General features: G+C 37.1%; 1 protein-coding gene across 6 annotated transcripts in view; it reads right to left on the reverse strand.

The window, feature by feature from the left end:
- The window catches only part of LOC123311204 (protein bric-a-brac 1-like), a 337,498-nt gene extending 326,306 nt beyond the window's left edge, over window positions 1-11,192 (reverse strand). For 2 of the 6 annotated variants that reach the window (XM_044895067.1, XM_044895035.1), the window contains exons 1-2: window positions 10,838-11,192; window positions 10,206-10,259 (exon numbers count right to left, since the gene is read on the reverse strand). The gene's annotated coding sequence lies outside the window, so the exon portion shown is untranslated. The remainder of the gene's footprint in view (window positions 1-10,205; window positions 10,260-10,837) is intronic. The other 4 variants (XM_044895077.1, XM_044895058.1, XM_044895050.1 and 1 more) reach the window with 3 other exon arrangements.
- Between the last annotated feature and the right edge of the window lie 1,112 nt (window positions 11,193-12,304).

The raw sequence follows: 12,304 nt of genomic DNA on the forward strand, positions 1-12,304 counted from the left end.
CAATTCAAAGATATTCATTAGGGAATTACGAATGATCCGCAAATTATCCGCCAGCGGTTTCCATACTCCGATAATGGGATGTAATTATGGGAACTGAACAAACTGAATTCGTGAAATTCTTATAAAATGTAAATGTACTCGCATCTGTGATCTTTTTTTTCGGCGTTGATTATAGAGGAACTGTTCCCCCCGATCCGACGACTATCGGCATAATCGATACAATGATATCTGAAATGGAGACGTGCACGCCTATCGGAATGTTTCTACAAGTAATATCTTGGGAGGCTGCGAGCTGAGCCGCGAGCCCACATTGGGCATGGTACCCAATGTGAAAGGGCAGATGGAGAGTCTGATTTTTGCTGGAATTGGTTACAGTTGCCTTCATCCCGCAGTTTATCGTGAAGAACTAGGAATGTGTAGTCACGAAAATATCCTTTACGTCCATCAACTTGAATGCATGCAGATTATCCATGGAAAGAATGGGGAATTCTCCTCAATTTGGGTTATCACTGCATATGCAAGTTTAAACTGAATAATTATGAGTTTCATTAATGATTTTTTCAAATGCACCGCGGAAACTATTCAAAATCATTCTTCAAATATGGGATTTTAAATCGCTTCGTTTCTAGTTTACGATTTGGCAACAGCGTCTACTATATAATAAAAAGAACAATATCCGATCAGCTTGTTTATAAAATAATAGCTGTTGATTTACAGGCGCCTACTTACTGGCGAGCCTCAACTGCAACCGGTCATAAAAATCCCATAAATTTTACGACCTTCCTCGATCGTCGCAGACTTCATACACAGCCATCTTTATCTATGTCATCAAGATAATGTATTTGTTGTCCTTTATTATCAACGCATATTTCAGTCGATGTTGCCAACTTGTGCAATCGACATGAAACGCTTTAAATTTTAAATGCCCATTTTTATTTTTCATTTTTAAGTACATACTTAAAATAATTTTTATTTGGGAAACGGTTGAAATGGTTATTTCAAAATGTGACGTTTCAAAGATATTTCATAAAAAATACAGAACTGGACCATCCTCAGAGAGAAAACATTATTTTGAACAATCTGTTCGTCATAAGTTGAACATTTTGAATTGATTGGTGTTTTCTCTTCGGAAAAACGCAATTCCTTTCTAAAAATGACCTATTTGTAGAGTTTGTCACATTAGAACAATAACATAGTCCGCAATTACCAGAAACAGCCAGAATCGAGCAAATTGGTATACCCTGTATCCCAGGGTGGGCAAAATTCGTTGTCTACTGAGGGGATCTCGAGAACTATAAGAGCTAGAAGAAAACTGATGACACATTTCCTAGATCTTCTTCAGAGAAACAAAAAATGGTAAGAACCGAAGTCTCCTACGATTCTTCGTTTATGAGTTATTAGCTAAAAATTGAGATTTTGACGATTTCGAAAGGTCGTCATAACTTTTTTGTCTTTGAAGTTACAGATCTGAAACTTGAACCTTCTACAGGCACTTTCTCACGTAGAATCCACTGGCGAGTTCAAAATATTTTTTTCATTTCGAATCATTAGGCGAACGTTTTTTCAATGGAAAACTTTTATTGAATTTGTTATTTTTGAATTCAAAAAAAAAATTATTTTGTCAGTAGCAGTCGCGGATATAGGCCCTTCGCCATGTACAGGGCGGGAAAATTTCGATGTTTTAGCACTACAGCTTTTAAACCAGAGGAGATAGACCAAATCTGATACCCCATTCTCGTTCTCTTTTTCTGAGAAACTTACAATAGTAGTAGTGATTTTTGGCCACTTTCTTTTGTTTTCGAGTTATAAGCAAAAATTGGAAAAATGGCGATATCGAAATAAATTTATATCTCCGCTAATACTGATGATAGAGCTCTGAAATTGAAACATTATACAGGCACTTCTTCACGTAGAATCCAGTGGCGTGCTCGCCTTTTTAGCAGGATTTTTAATTACGAAGCTATGACCCAAAGTTATGTTTTTATAAATGGGAACATTATATTTCTGAGCAATTTTTTTAAATTTGCATACCAAACTTCCGGATATCTAACACTTTTTACCAGGAAATCTAATTTTTTGTTTTTCCACTATTCATTTTCTAGAGTGTAATTCTTTATTAAATAATGAACTGTTTGGTTTTCCGGAATCTACGAGACAACTCCATATCTTCTCTGAGTGCAATTCCCAGTGGCAGGCACGACTGGCCTCCTCTAATAACTGGCCGCCCTAGGCCCGGGCCTACTTGGCCCCAGAGCAAATCCGCCACTGGTCAGTAGATACTACTTTTAAAAGTGACTAAGAAGGTTCAAGTTTCAGATCTGTATCTTCAAAGACAAAAAAGTTATGAGAACTTTTCGAAATCGTCAAAATGTAATTTTTTGACGACAAATTTTTGTTTGGTCGACATTTATCGTTATTGTTGTTTCAAATCATCATTTTCGACTATTTTTTCAGTGTCAAATACCTAGGTATGAGGTAGATTCACAATTTATTTTGCCCATTTTTGTTTAATTCCTTTTCTTTTTCATCAATTCATTTTCATCTCTTGTTCAGTTTTTAACCCTTAACACAAAACCCTGTCTGCGCCCCTGACAAGACCCTTGCCCCTAGTCTTGTTACGGACCGAAACATCGATTCCGATTATTTATTTGAACAATTATTATACCTACATCCGAAAATCGAGTACCATCAGGAAACACGCAAAACCAGGGCGCGCAAGAACCGTACGGGCTGGCTCTACGCCCGCAGAGTGCGCGCCAAATGGGGATTTAATTGCGTATAAAAGTGCAATTGAAATCATTCGAGAGAGCGTTACTTGGACAATGGGCCCCGAAATCGGCGGTTTTCTATCGAGCGATTTCGCACTCCGTTCGTATCGACGAGTAGAGAGACACCCGCTGTTCGCGACATAATGAGATTCGGTCTAGGAGGGCGGGAGGTGTTGAAAAGGTATTTAATATTATTAGCAGGAATTACCCGCTGCGACTTATTCGATTTCGGATTCGGTTGGGGAGGACTCGCGAAATATCAACTTTTAATTATGGACGGTACTGTATTGCGGATTCGGCAGAGAGGGCTGAGAGGACAATAAAAATAATAATAAGGGGTGGAAGCCTTCGAGCATCTATAGTCTGAAGCAGAGCTCGATGCTCGATGTCTTTCTATAGTGTAGTACGAAAATGAGGATAAATATCCAGAGTTTTCACTCTGTATTACGTCGCAAATTACACAATCACAGTTCAACTTCCATGGAAAGAAATTCCACACAAAAGATACTTCCCTCTGAAGTAAGCTATGTATTTTAAAGCACATACCGAATATAGTAATTTATGAATATAGTACATATATAACATTACTAGCAAGGTGAGAGGATTTTTACCGGCGCCTGCGGCTCGTCAGTTACCTCCTTTAGCCAGTAAAACCCGTTACCTTGCGTGTATTGTTTTATATTTTATTTGTTTCTCATTTGTAAAAAGGTTAGATAAATTCCAAAAAAATCTCAATAATTTGTCGCAAATGTCGTAAGCGATAGAAGCGTTGCCATGAACATGTCTGTTTATTTTTCTTTACATTTGTTTTGGCGAAAGTGAAAATGAATGTACCAAAGGAAATTAGGCAGCCAGCAGTGTAGCTTCAAGTTTATTACCTGCAAAATCAGCTTCAAAGTACGAGGAGAATACGACGACTTCAGAAAGTGGAAAAACAAAAATAGTGTGATTGGGGTAACTGAAGATATTTTGTTGGTCTACTTGAATCAACTATCAGCTAGATTCAGCCCTAATACTTTATGGGCAAAATGGTCTATGATGAAAAGCTGCTTGGAAATGAAAGAAAATGCTCCTGTTCGCAGGTTTGTTTTCCTTAAAAAATTTATTGAAAAATATGACGTTTAGTTGTCATTTGCAGATTTCAAAAGGTAATAGCGTTTCTGAAACGAAAAAATGAGCGTTATACGCCAAAAAAGGCCAAGGTATTAAGTAAAGAAGAGGCTGAACAATTTCTTTTACATGCTCCTGATGACCAGTGGTTGATGGCGAAAATTGTAACAATATTTGGGATTTTTGGATGTTGTCGATGTGACGAAATTCTCTCCTTAAACATGAATGATGTAGAAGATATGGGAAAATACGTTATTGTGACATTGCGGCAAACAAAAAATTTAACAACAAGAAGATTCACCATAACCGATGATGGCTGCAGCTTCAAGCCCTGCATGTTATACAGAAAATATGTAAATCTTCGGCCTCCTGGAACAGAAAGCCTAAGATTTTTTTTGACATACCGACATGGAAAGTGCATTTCCCTTAATGCTGGCCAGCACACTATTGGTGGTGTCCCAAAGCAAATAGCGAAATATTTAGGTTTAAAAGACCCAGAGTTATACACCGGCCACTCTTTTCGCAGAACTGGAGCCACTATGGTTGCGGATTCGGGTGGAGATATTTTAGCACTAAAGCGTGCAGGAGGGTGGAAGGGCACCGAAATTGCGATGAGTTATGTCGATGATTCAGTCAACAAAAAAATCGAAATGTCTAGCAAATTATTTGGTAGTAAGGAGAGTACCAATGTTCTGCAGTCCTCGTGTTCAGCAGTTTCTGAGTCAACAGATGGTTCATCATCATCAGTATCAACTCTTTCATCATCAAAAATCTGTGTTACTGGAAATAACAATTGTACCATGATTTTCAACATATATGACGATGAAACAAAATTTTGTAATGTAAATAATACTACTAACTTGTAAAAATTTTGCAAGTTAACTGTCAGTTTTACAAGTTAGTGACTTGATAAAATGAACTTTCTTGATTAATATTATGTTTTTGGAAACTGACGTTTACAAATGAGAAACAAATAATAGCTATTTATGTAACAAATACATAAATTAGATCTTTATGGACGAGTCCAAAAGTTTATGGCAGAGCGAGCAAAGCGAGCGAGGCCAATAACTTGGGCGAGTACATAAAAGTATTTATTGATTCTTGTGAATCTCAACTTAATTGATGCGCTGAAAAGTTTATCACAAGTGGATAGGCTGTTTTTGTAAAAGATGCCAAGAAATTGTCCTTTTCAGTCATATGGTTTGTTCATTTACTCTTGTTGTTTGGGGGGCACGTGCCCCCCCCTCATCCAAGCGTCGTAAAACCAACTGATTCTGCCATGGTAAAGCCTTGAAAACCACTTCCGGAGCTACCGGGTGCGCCACTGGTGCGTGGCAGCAATTCACGTCGAAGATCCCACGACCAGAAACGTGTACGTCTCCATGGTGGGTGGGCCATTCCCATCATCGATGATCTAAATGATATTCGCCGTTGATTGAGGTCGGGGGAGCGAGGAACAGGCGTAGTTTTTCCGAAGGCGAATAAGCTGCGCCACCGTCACACCCCCTGAGGTTTTCTTCGATAATTCGGTTTCCTGTCTCATTCAGCCAACAGGTTTTCGCGATCGAGGGGGGCCTCCGATAAGCGACAAATTAAGATACACGAGAGAGCAGACGCCACCGGCGTTTCCCCCTGCGCCAGATCCATATTGCAATTTTGACTTTTTGATACCGAAATGGCGACGCCGGCACAGGACCGAACTATTGCAAAGATCCACAATTTAGTATGTGGTGAAAAATGTTTGGTTTTTGTTTGAGGCCCGTTTGCACCAATACCCCTTAAAGGTAGTACTTAACTAAGCGTCGTTTAAAGTTAATGGACGCTTAATTTTATTCCCAGTTGCACGACTGTGGCTTAACAGAATCTTAAGTAAGGGGCCCTTAAGTTTTTATATCTAGTGATATTTCAGTTTTTTATTTTGGTGCAACTTCATCCTAGTCCAATAAAGCCATTTCAATTTTTGGACGGTTGCCGATGGTCGTTGTCATTTCATCAATCTAACTTTATTGTCCTGTCAGTCAGTTTCGGGTAAATTATTATATACTGCGCAAAAAAATTAACGCACATTATGGAAATCTAAAATTTATTCTACAACTGAAGGTGTTTTCAATGATAATTATTTTTATCAGAATTATGCATGCATATGTTATCCACTTTCAACGGTTTTCTTCAATACAGATGTTTTTTCCCAACAGGAATAAAAAAAGATGATATTATCAGATTTTGAATGTATTGGCTCCATTCTGAAATCAGTTGTTCTCGATCAATTCTAGTGATCAATAGTTTTTCTTTCGTTTGATTTTCTACACTCGATCGCTATGCAACGCGAAACACGCAATTTGACCCAAGAGGAATGTGCCCAAGCGGTAGTTTGAGAGAAGAAGGGTGGACATACACAAGAATTGCAGAAAGGTTTGGAGTTTCCCATACAAGTGGGTCCACAATGTTGCAGCGATTCAGGGAGACAGGTATGAATGTCCGAAGACCAGGACAGGGTAGACCACGGGTAACAACTGCCATTCAAGAACGTTACTTGAGAGTTTCTTCGTTGAGACAACGGTTTGCAACCGCTCGCCTCCTTCAAATTCAGCTTGAGCGAACTCATGAGGTGCAAATTAGCACTCAGACAATAAGAAATCGCCTCAGAGAATTTGATTTAAGGCCTCGTGTCGCGGCAAGAGGCTCAGCTCTTACCCCAGCCCATCGAAGGGCGCGTTTGGATTTTGCGAGAGAGCATATCCATTGGGAAGAGGCCGATTGGGAAAGAGTTCTCGTCACAGATGAGTCTAGATTCTGCCTCTACCATTGTGATCGACGTTCCCTTGTATACAGACGTCCACATGAAAGATATGCTCAGTGCAATTTCCTGAATACTACTGGTTTCGGGAGAGGATCGATTATGATATGGGGTGGAATATCTTTGACTGCTCGCACAGACATAGTGGTCGTTGATAATGGAGCTATGAATGCTGATAAGTATATAAGAAACATTCTTGAAGAGCATGAAGTGCCATTTTTATGGACGATAATGCTAGACCCCAACGTGCGCGCATCGTTCAGGAGTACCTTGAAGAGATTGAAGTCTCTCGAATGGAATGGCCAGCAAGAAGTCCAGATCTCAATCCGATTGAGCAGGTTTGGGATAACCAATAGAAGGCTGAGAAGTTCAGAAAATCATCCAGCTACTCTTAATGACTTAGGAATCCAACTCGGAGAATTCTGGGAAGGATTAGATCAGAACATTTTAAGATCATTCATTTTGAGTATGAGCTGTAATTAACGCAAGAGGTGGAAATACCAAGTATTAAATCACTTATCAGCATTTCAGTATTTTGAAAATTGTTCATTTCTCTTCTTTCACATAAAATTCGGTGAAATCCTGAATTTTTCTTCCATTTAATGTTTCTTGTTTCGTTCAAAACCTTCCCGAGGGAACATAAAAAATGAGTTATAAAGTCAATGTAGAGTTGACTTCCATTAAAATTGAGATTTTCAGAATGTCAACTTTTTGTTGTTGAATTAGTATCAATATTGATGATGATAATGATTTTCAAATAAAGAGTACCCAAAGTTATATAAGTACAACACTTTCTTTGTAAGGTCTTGTGTGAATTTGTTTTACTAACATTGAAGAGGAAAGGGAAGAAAATATCCTTATTGTATTTTTGGGAAGGACTTCAAATTCACGTTTGCTCTTTAGAAGTTGTGTTGAGTTGATGAAAACTGATTTTTCATAAAATTCTGCTGTGATGGAACATGAATAACCTGATACAAGTCACAAAACCATTGTTAGTTGGCAATCCCCAAAAGGTGAGAACTCAATTTTTTCAAATGAAAACCCCATTTGTTCTATAGCCACAATGAAATTGACGTTGAAAAATAACTAAAATGCATGAGTATTTCCAACACACGTATCTAATTCGACAAGTACGGTCCTGGCACAATAGTCGCTTTCGATTTCATCCGAATATGAACAAAATAAAACTTCCATATGTCGCCTCATTACGCTGATACGATTTCGATAGCATTTCAATCTCTGAAATTATTGTAAGATCGAATAATATTCGACGTTTATGCGAACGAGAAAATTTCATCAGTGAAGGTTAAAAATTGTCGACTGAGGTCGTTGTAAGATACATGAAATGAAGTGAGAAGTTACGAGTCGAAATGGGCATATCTACTGAATGCCAGTTTCATCTTAAAACAAAATTCACAGCTTGACAGCAGACGTTGGAAGATTTTCGTTATTCTTTGTGTCAATTGAAGTATTCGTTGAGACAACAAGGAACATACGACTTTGTAGATTCCTTTCTCGATTCGAGTATTGAAACTCAGATGATTCACATGTTTCATGTATTATCTTACCCATTTCAAGATGGATATTCTCCGACTTGTAGGAATAGGTTTTCATACGAAAAAGAACCCAGAAATTCATTTGACGACTACGATAAGCAAGCATTAGGTATACATATTTCCATTCAAAAAAGACAGGGTGTGAAAATGTTCCACAAAAATTGAGTAAAGGTTAAAATTCTGATAATTTCGACGGTAGCAACATGAAAATTGACAACCCGTGTTTTTTAGGAGAGAAATCAAGATGCAAACACATACATTCCATTTATAAAATGGAAAAGAGGTTGAGAGAACTTGGAGAACAGACATTTCTTGCTTAAAAACGTATTCTTGCTCAATACTACGTTTCAGAGATATGTATTTTCAATACCACTATATTAGCTTTATTGTCACACTCTGTATCTCCCAGAACATTTCTGCAAGTGCAGGCAAGTTGAGTAAAATCGTAGGTACTACGAGGATATATTGAAAAATTCTTAGCCTACGATAGAACCAAACAAAATTTCAATGACAAAATATTTTATTACTCAACATATTCTCCTCTTAATTGGATACATTTAATACAGCAACGTATCTAGACCTTTCAAAAAAAATTTTTCTTCTTGCTCTGAACACCAGACCTCCACAGCTTTCATTACCTCCTCGTTGGAAGAAAATTTACGACCTTTTAAAACTTCTTTTCAATTGAGGAAAGAGATGATAGTCGGATGAAGCTAAATCTGGTGAATAAGGGGTGTGTTCTAGTAATTCAAACTCAAAATGACGAATTTTTGCATGGTAACATGAGATTTGTATGCAGGAGCTTTGTCCTGCAAAAACCAAACACCTTTGGATAACTTTGCGCGTCTCTTCTCTTTAATTTTTTTCCGTATAGTAGTCAGTAATGTCCAAATTGACGTGAACTATTTATATGATGAACGCGTTCGTATGAAATATTCAGTGCTTAAGATATGCGTTTTAGCCCAATTCGACGGTCTGATAAAATCATGTCATGAACTGCATCGATATTTTCGGAGACTGACACAGAAACTGGCCTTCCCGATCGATCATCATCTTCAATGGAAAATTTACCTCTTTTGAAGCTTGCAGTACAATTTTTCACGGTCGCATACGAAGGACATTGATCACCAAGGGTATTAAGCATATATTCGTAAATCTGCTTACCTCTTAACTCTGTTAAATACAGGTAAGCGATGATGGCTCGATACTCTAATTTTTCGATTCTCACAATTTCGGTGGACATCTTCTTTCTTTCAATTAATTGCGTAACTCTGGTTTACTTTTTAGACCTCAAACTTCACACTGACACTTCTAATGAGTTATTGTTCGTTGCTATGATAAAGCAATATTTTTTTATGCATGGTCTAAGCTAACTAGATCCTCCGTATATCAATTACGTGTTGTACCTCTAGTTTCTGGAGTCGATATAAGTTCTAGTGAATCTTTGTAGGTATATAATTTTTTCAATTCTCTTTTCTTATTATCAGCATCCAAAATCAATCAACCTGAAGGCTGGAATTATCGGGGAATTTTTCCGACATTCCACAAAACATACAAAAATGTCGGGAGAATGACCCTTGGTCCGTGAAACCGTTGATAATTTCGCTTCTTCTGAAAAATCTGTACAATAATTCCTAGAAAACCAAATATACGTTGAAATTTCTCGATTTGCTTCCTATGAATTCTAGGAAATTATCATTATCGATTGTCACAGGCCACACAGGTAGACACAAAGAACCAGTATCTTGAAATTGGTCAAGGGCTAAGCTCAAGAGGTATGTCCAGCTATAATCAACTTTGTAAGAATATTTGTAATTGAAACAGAAATACTGAGAAAGAAATTAACTACTTCAACTCTTATTTATTCAGTATTTTCAAAATATCATTTTAGTTACATTTATACCAATTCTGAAGCGAATTTCAGGTCATTTTCGCCAATTTCATTGCAATGGAGCTAGTCAGGAAATAACATACCTTTATCTTTAACAGATTCCAGATATCGTGATTAAACGATATAAACAGAATAACCTGTAAGAAAGAAAAAGAATTCGTGCTTCACAATGGTTAAACTGATTATGGCATGTGATAAAATAAGTTATCGCGCCTTTGGACAATGTACAACCAATATATTTTTTATAAAATACTTTTACCAATTAGACATCAAACTGCCTATTAGAAAGAAAAAATTTAGATTAAATCCTTAGGGAATTATAAATGAGCTGAGCAGTACCTCAGTAATTTTTTTTTTTTTTGAGAATTCCTCATCCTGTCAATAATAATGAATAATAAATCCAGAATTTCAAAGTAAACAAGAAGGTTTCTTCAATTATCATGCATCAACTTGAAAGAACATAGCACCTGATGCCAATCACATTCCACGCCACTGCTCCATGTTCATTACCGTTGAAATAAAAACAATGAAACAATCTAACCCCACCATTAGAACAGTTACTCATTTCGAAAGTGAACGTTTGCAGTTTCTCTACAAAAAAGCTACAGAACAAAATACGAAGAATACTAAATTACAGTCATATCATAAACCTAACCTACAAATAAGCACGAACAAAATTCCCTCAAAACCTGAGGGAAAAATAAGGGAGGCTCACCTGAATAAAAAAAACTAAATTCAAATGAACAACACACTAAAACTCAACTAAACAAAACCCAAATTGCAAAACAAAACTCAAAACAACTTCAAAAACAAATCCAACTATCTGTTGCTTCAACTCTGGACCATCAAACAGGTGGGTAGGACGCGTCGTGGCGCGGACAACGTCGCAAATATCGGCGCTGTCGTCGCGGCGCCTCCACAAAACGCCATCTTACCTCTCATCGATGCCTATTTAATTTTTGGAGGATAATAGGGAAATTGTCTCATTGTCGGCTTAGGTTACCTATTTGGCAAAAAGAACCACGTGCTTTCTGACAGTTCTGCGATAATGTTTTGTTATTATTCTGTTCCGGTACGATTGCTGGTAAAAGCTAATGGGAAGACGCTCAATATGCGCTGTTGCCGGATTGTCACATTGAAAAATCACGATGACTCTATCATGAGATAGAGTCTATATGTCTATGCCTATTCCCCACATAAGCTACACTGGTCAGTGCTTACGGTATCTACAATAGTACAATAAGGGGTATGAAAATAATGATTTTTGTATAATGTAATTCGGTATAGCATATTTCTCAGTCATAAAACTTCGGATTTAGGTGAAATCCTGAATTTTTCACATGTTAAGGAACCCATAATATTTTCTTAGTTTTGGTCTTGAATAGAACACTGTTAATTATCGTTCCCAGTTCCCACAACATTTCAATGAATAATATTACAGAGATAGCAAATCCCAGTGACTCGGGCATGACTGATAATATAACAACAAAAGTATAAGATTTAATATGTATTTAATTTACATTATAGACCGTAAAATACCTATTCGTGATAGCTTTCATGCTTTCAAAATACAAAATACAATTTTGTTCGACAAATCAAAAACAATGTTTTACATGTTGTGTATAAAATTAAGAATTATTTCATTTCTGATCACCAACAAGTTTCGTTGTGAATTGAAAACAGGAAAATTTACAAACTACCCAATCCCTATATTGTACTGCCCAAGCAGTTTGCTCAATAAACATCATCTAAAATCCGGAAGTTACGTACGACATGACAACGTCGGAAATCTCCAGAATGAACATGATGCTGCCATCTAGTACAATCAGACGCCAACATGAATAGATGACGCTAAAACTTACAGAATTTTATAAGCCCCATTGTGTGATGTGTGTTGCGGATGTGAGATATTCGGAGGGGTAAATAATGTTCTTGAAGTGAATAAGGAATTCTCCTCAATTTGGGTTATGACTGCAAATGCAAGTTCAAACTAAATAATTATGAGTTTCATTCATGATTTTTTCAAATGCACCGCAGAAACTATTCAAAGTCATTCTTCAAATATGGGGTTTTCAAATTTAAATCGCTTTGTGCGGAGTTTACGATTCGGCAACAGCGCATACAAGACAATGAAAAGAAATTGTTCTTTTCAAGCTGATCGAACATTGATCCGATCAGCTTG

Source organism: Coccinella septempunctata, chromosome 1, assembly GCF_907165205.1.
Source record: "Coccinella septempunctata chromosome 1, icCocSept1.1, whole genome shotgun sequence".
Classification (NCBI taxonomy): domain Eukaryota; kingdom Metazoa; phylum Arthropoda; class Insecta; order Coleoptera; family Coccinellidae; genus Coccinella; species Coccinella septempunctata.